This window comes from Asparagus officinalis, chromosome 5 (assembly GCF_001876935.1).
Source record: "Asparagus officinalis chromosome 5, Aspof.V1, whole genome shotgun sequence".
NCBI classification, from domain to species: Eukaryota; Viridiplantae; Streptophyta; class Magnoliopsida; order Asparagales; family Asparagaceae; genus Asparagus; species Asparagus officinalis.
Window position 1 is genome coordinate 26,574,672 of NC_033798.1, and position 6,000 is coordinate 26,580,671.

A 6,000-nucleotide genomic window follows, 5' to 3' on the forward strand; every position below is an offset into this window, starting at 1 on the left:
GAGTATAAATTATGCAAAGTGTAAGTGTCGATGATAAATGTATACACAAAAGATACACATAGGCTCATGTCACACGTGCCTTGGTGTGCGGATCGATACTTGTGTCAAAAGTCAACTCACGTGTACAGATAAATCACTAACATTATAAACTAGTGTCAGATAATCGAGACAACCTCGAAAAGCAACTCAAACGGATCAAAAATCTGTAAAAACACCTCATCAGTCGACTCATGTGTCGACTAGGATTGGTCGACTCATTGGTCGACCAGACAAAATACAAAAAACTGAACACTTTCCTGTCAGTCGACTCATCAGTCAACTCATAAGTCGACTCATGAGTCGACTCATTGGTCGACTGAGCAGAAAGTCCCCAGGTTTCTGCTTACGATGATTATCTACGAAAATTTATAAAAAACTAGGTTCTCTTTGTTCATGTCCAACAATATATATTCAATTCTAACACATGTATATCAACAGAAAAGAAAGATTTGCATATATTATTTTGCATTAAAACCCTAAACATATTTCTTCATGTTTAAAAACGTGTTGAAAACATTAAATCACATGAAACCCATATTTAAGACTAATTCCAGATCTGGATCTATATTACAAAAACGTTGGTGAGCTTTTTACTAACTGAAAAATATAGATCTTGCAGCTTAGAATGTAAAGCATCTATTTTTATACACAAAATATGTTTTAGGCTCAAAAATCCGAAATAAAAACTCATAGAAACTATACAAACAGTGGGTGAGGACTGGGCGAGATGTTACTCGCCTCTGATATGATGCACAAACTCCTGGATCTGCCAAAGCACGATCTCCTCTGCTGCACTGCACGAAATCCCGTGCAAACACCTTCGAGAACTCCTCCCAAACATCAAAAATCCGAGCTAGGGTTTGAGAGGGAGAGATGGGGCTAGGATTTTGAGTTCTGAAGGTGTTCTCGGGTAGGAGATATCATATATGAGCGGTCAGACCCGATACAAAACCGAACAGACCCGCAAACTAAAAGAAAACCCAAAATCAGTTCGTCAGTCGACTCATAGGTCGACTCATCAGTCGACTCATTGGTCGACTGATAAGTCGATTGAGCAGACAAAAATCCAGTTTCGTGCATGTCTTGTTTATCTGCAAACACCCATGCACAAAACTCTACACATATACACACATACATCTCTAATAGCTTGTTATTAAGAATATCCATGACTTCAAGCTATTTATCACAATAAAAATTATTTATCACCATTAAATTCACATATCTTCATAACCAAAAATACAGGGTTTTACATTCTTCCCCCCTTAAAAGAATTTCATCCTCGAAATTCAGAAATCATACTCAAACAAATAATATTACTCTAGACAAGCATATAACGATATTTATATTTAACAATCCAGGATGACTATATTCCCACTCAACCCTTAATCGAATGGAACTAGTACGTCGGGCGAAAAATCCAAACAAGGAACCCCCCATATATATACCATGTGTTCTAAGAAATTAAGAATTAAGCGGAAATATCCTCATTCTAGCGTTAAATCTAAATATAACCACACAAGTAATCACACACATAAATAAATCTACCTCCTCAATAGGTGCAGGAAGTCGGGCGGCATAATATCTTCGCGCTCCCGAAAATCATCTTCGATGTCTACACTTAACCATCTAAAATGTAAATAATAATATCTTCGCGCTCCCGAAAATCATCTTCGATGTCTACACTTAACCATCTAAAATGTAAATACCCCCACTTAACCCCTAACTAAATAGAACAAGTACATCGAGCGAAAAATCCAAACAAGGAACCCCTCATATATATACTATATGTTCCAAGTACTTAGGAGATAAGTGTTAGTACCCTCATTTTAGTGTTAAGTATAAACATCGCCATACATGAAACCATAAGTCATATAGAAGCCACAAAAAATTAATATACTTGATCATACAGGTGTGGGTAGTCACGATGGATACCTCTACACATTCTCAAGAAACCTCCTCAACTCCTATCCGATTCCACTGAATTGTCACCAAGGGAAAAACATCTTGTTTCTAAATTTCTTGTCTTCTCTAGCAAGCCTACAAACTGTGATTTCAATTATAGACAAAACATCCTGAATTTAAATCTTCGGCGTGTTCAACACTCACTGTTGCTCTACATCATGCAATTGCTTATTAAGCATAGAAATATGAAATACATTGTGTATACTAGACATCGATGCTAGAAGATCTAGTCTGTATAACACAGCTCCGATGCGCTCCAAAATCTGATACGTTCCAATATATCTCGGCGTAAGCTTTCTCCGTCTCCCGAATCGCTGAACGCCTTTCATAGGTGATACCCTCCGCATAACTGAATCTCCAATCTGAAACCCTAATGGTCTTCGTCTCTTATCGGCATAGCTCTTTTGCCGACTCTAAGCGGCTAGAGTCTGATCTCTAATTAATGTTACTTTCTTAGTAATCTGTCTCGTAAGCCATGGCCCAAGCATTAAACTCTTCTCCGGCACTACCCGATATATAAGCGATCTGCAAGGCCTCCCGTACGATACTTCATATAAGGCCATACCAATTGTCGCTTGATGACTGTTGTTACAAGCGAACTCTATTAGCGGAAAATGATCCTCCCAACTACCTTGAAAGTCAATGACACAACCCCACAACGTGTCCTCTAATATCTGATTTACTCTCTCCGTCTGATCATCCATTTGTGGGTGGAATACACTACTGTAAGATGAATCTGTTACCAAACGAATCCTGGAAACCCTTCCAAAGATGCGGAATGATCACTGAAATCTTAATTTGATATCATCGTATCTGTAACTCCATGAAGTCGAATAATCTCCAAAGTAAATATCCTCGCATACGTCTCAGCTATATAATTAGTCTTTATTGGAATAGACTGTGCTGACTTCATTAGTCTATCCACTATCACCCAAACAGAATCATTCTTTTCTTCGACTTTGACAATCCTACAGTAAAGTCCTTAGAAATGTCCACCCACTTCCACCCTGGGATGGGTAAAGGCTGAAGTGTTCCTGCCGTTCTCTGATGTTCCACCTTGACTTACTGATAGGTAAGACACTTAGCTACATACTCTCAAATCTTTCTACGCATATCACTCCACCGAAAGTGTCTCTTTAGGTCCTTATACATCTTAGTGGTCCCTGAATGTACCGTGTACCGAGTACGATGCACTTCATCTAATAACTCCCTCTTAAGCTCTGCACTAACTGGCATAAATAGTCTATCCTTCTTCCGTAGACCTCCATCTGTTCCAATGGCCCAATTAGCCTTAGGTTATTTGGTAATCTCCCTCTTTCAGATTTGAATCCAAGAGTCTTCTGACTGAGCTAATGACAACTCTGTTACTCCAAGATGGCTGTACTGACACAGCTCCCAAAAATGCACTGGTTACACAAACCTCGGGTCAAAAATCAAACTGGATAAGAGTGAGAAGATCTCTATACAATGAACACCTCAAAGCCGAAACCCGATGTTGACACTTCCTATTCAAAGCATCCGCTACGACATTCGTCTTCCCCGGATGATACTGAATCGCGAACTCATAATCCTTGATAAACTCAATCTATCTCCTCTGTCTCTGGTTGAGTTCCTTCTGATAGAAAAGATACTCCAGACTATGGTGGTCTGTGAACAACTCAAACTGCACTCCATACAAATAGTGTCTCCATGACTTCAATGCAATTACTACTGCTGCTATCTCCAAATCATGAGTGGGATAGTTCTGCTCATGTATCCTTAACTGCCGTGAGATATATGCTACTACCCTCTGAGTCTGCATCAATACACCTCCTAAGCCTCCTAACGATGCATCTGTGTAGACGATGAACGTCCTGTCGCTACTCGGAATAGTCAAAACTGGTGCTGAAATCAACTTAGTCTTCAAAATATCAAAGGCCTTCTGGCACTCCACACTCCAAATGAACTGTACACCTGCAAGTGGCATCAAAATCTTTGAGAAGTCCTGGATGAGCTTCCTGTAATAGCCGTCTAAGCCTAAGAAACTACGATTCTCTGTCACCATCTTCGGTGGTTCCCAATCAAGAACTGCTGTAACCTCAGCCGGGTCCACTACTATGCCCTCTCTACTGATGACATGACCGAGAAATCTGACTTTTGAAAGCCAAAATTCATACTTGCTGAACTTAGCATATAACTGATGCTCCTGCAGAGTCCTCAAAGCTAATTGTAGATGCTCCTCGTGGTTTGCCTCCGATCTCGAATAAATAAGGATGCCATCGATAAAAACAATCACGAACTGATCTAAGAAGAGACGAAAAACCCGGTTCATCAAGTCCATGAATATCGCGAGTGCATTGGTCAGTCCGAATGGCATGACCATGAACGCGGAAGATTCATATCGAGTAACAAAGGCGGTCTTGGGAATATCCATCTCCCGAACCCGCAACTAATGATAACCAGAACGAAGATTAATCTTCGAGAAGAGCTGCGCTCCCTGTAGCTGGTCGAACAAGCCATCAATCCTAGGCAATGGGTACCTATTTCGGATAGTGACCCTGTTGAACTCCCTATAATCAATGCAAAATCTCATACTACCGTCCTTCTTCTTCATGAAGAGGACCGGTACGCCCCTTGGAGAATGACTCCGACGAATAAAACCCTGAGCTAATAACTCGTCCAACTGGGCCTGAAGCTCCCTCATCTCAGCTGGCGCCATGCGATAGGGTGCGTGGGATATCGGGGCTACGCCCGGCTACAACTCAATATAAATCTCAACCTCTCACACAGGAGGTAACCCAGGTATGTCCTGAAAGACATCCTGACACTCTGAGATAACTCTAGTCTCCACTAAAGCAACACCCTGATCCCGTCGCATCACCTCCTCGATGCACGCCAGAAATGACTCCGCAAAACGGTTGCCTTGAGAGGTTGCCACAATCATCTCAGACCCATCGGATGCTTGCAAATTGACTGTCTTCGCAAAGCAGTCAATACTAACATGGTAGGAAGACAACCAATCCATACCAAGGATGACATCGAACTCGGACACATGCAACACTATCAAATCTATGACAAACTCCGACTCATCTAGACTAATAATACACCTCGTACAAATGCCCTCCAGAAGCGATATCTCACCTAAAGAGATGGAAAAACTGATAATGAAATGTCTAGAGGCTGAGCTACAATTTGGAGTCTAGTCATAAAAGCATACGAAATGAAAGAACACGAAGCTCCCGAATCGAAAAGAATACGGGCGGGAAAAGGATTCATGAGGAATGTACCCTCCACAACTGCTCCGCTAGCTCCATGATCATGCAGAACCACTGCATAAACTCTGTCGGTGGCTGAAGACTGCTCTGCCACTGGTGCTGGAGAATATGGAACAATCTGCCCTTGGGGAACCTCCTGAACTGCTAGAACCTGCTCCTCAGTCTTCTGCTGCTGCTGATTCGGACCATTTCCCTTCTGAGCTCTTGTTGGTGCACTGCGGCACTCTGATGCCTTGTGTCTGACCTTACGACAGTTAAAGCAAGTTCCTCGAAACTTGCGCTGCTGACGTGCTCTCTGATCCTATTGGGATCCCTTCTTATGAGGGCCCTGCTGCTGCTGTTGAGGTCCCGACAAGAGTCTCTTGTTCTTACCCTTGTCTCCGGTGTGCCCTCTCTTAGCACTCCCCTCCTTGTCCTTCTGAAACTTAGCCGTCCTATTTTCCTGAGAAATGGTGGTTTCAACTACTGATGGTGGTGGTGCAATATGATTCGCCACAAGCTCCTTGATTGCTGCTATCCAAGCGACTAGGGGATCCATAAGATCTATCAGGTACTGGGGAGCCTGCTGCGGCTCAGGTGGTGCCTGATGTGGCTCGGGTAGAGTTTGCTGTGATTCAGCCTGTCCAGATCTCCGAGTATGTGGCATACCATATTCTGACATCTAAGCATATAACAAAAAGAGTTCATGAGTCAAAATAGATATATATACATACATAACGTATCACCATACGATTTTCACAACATA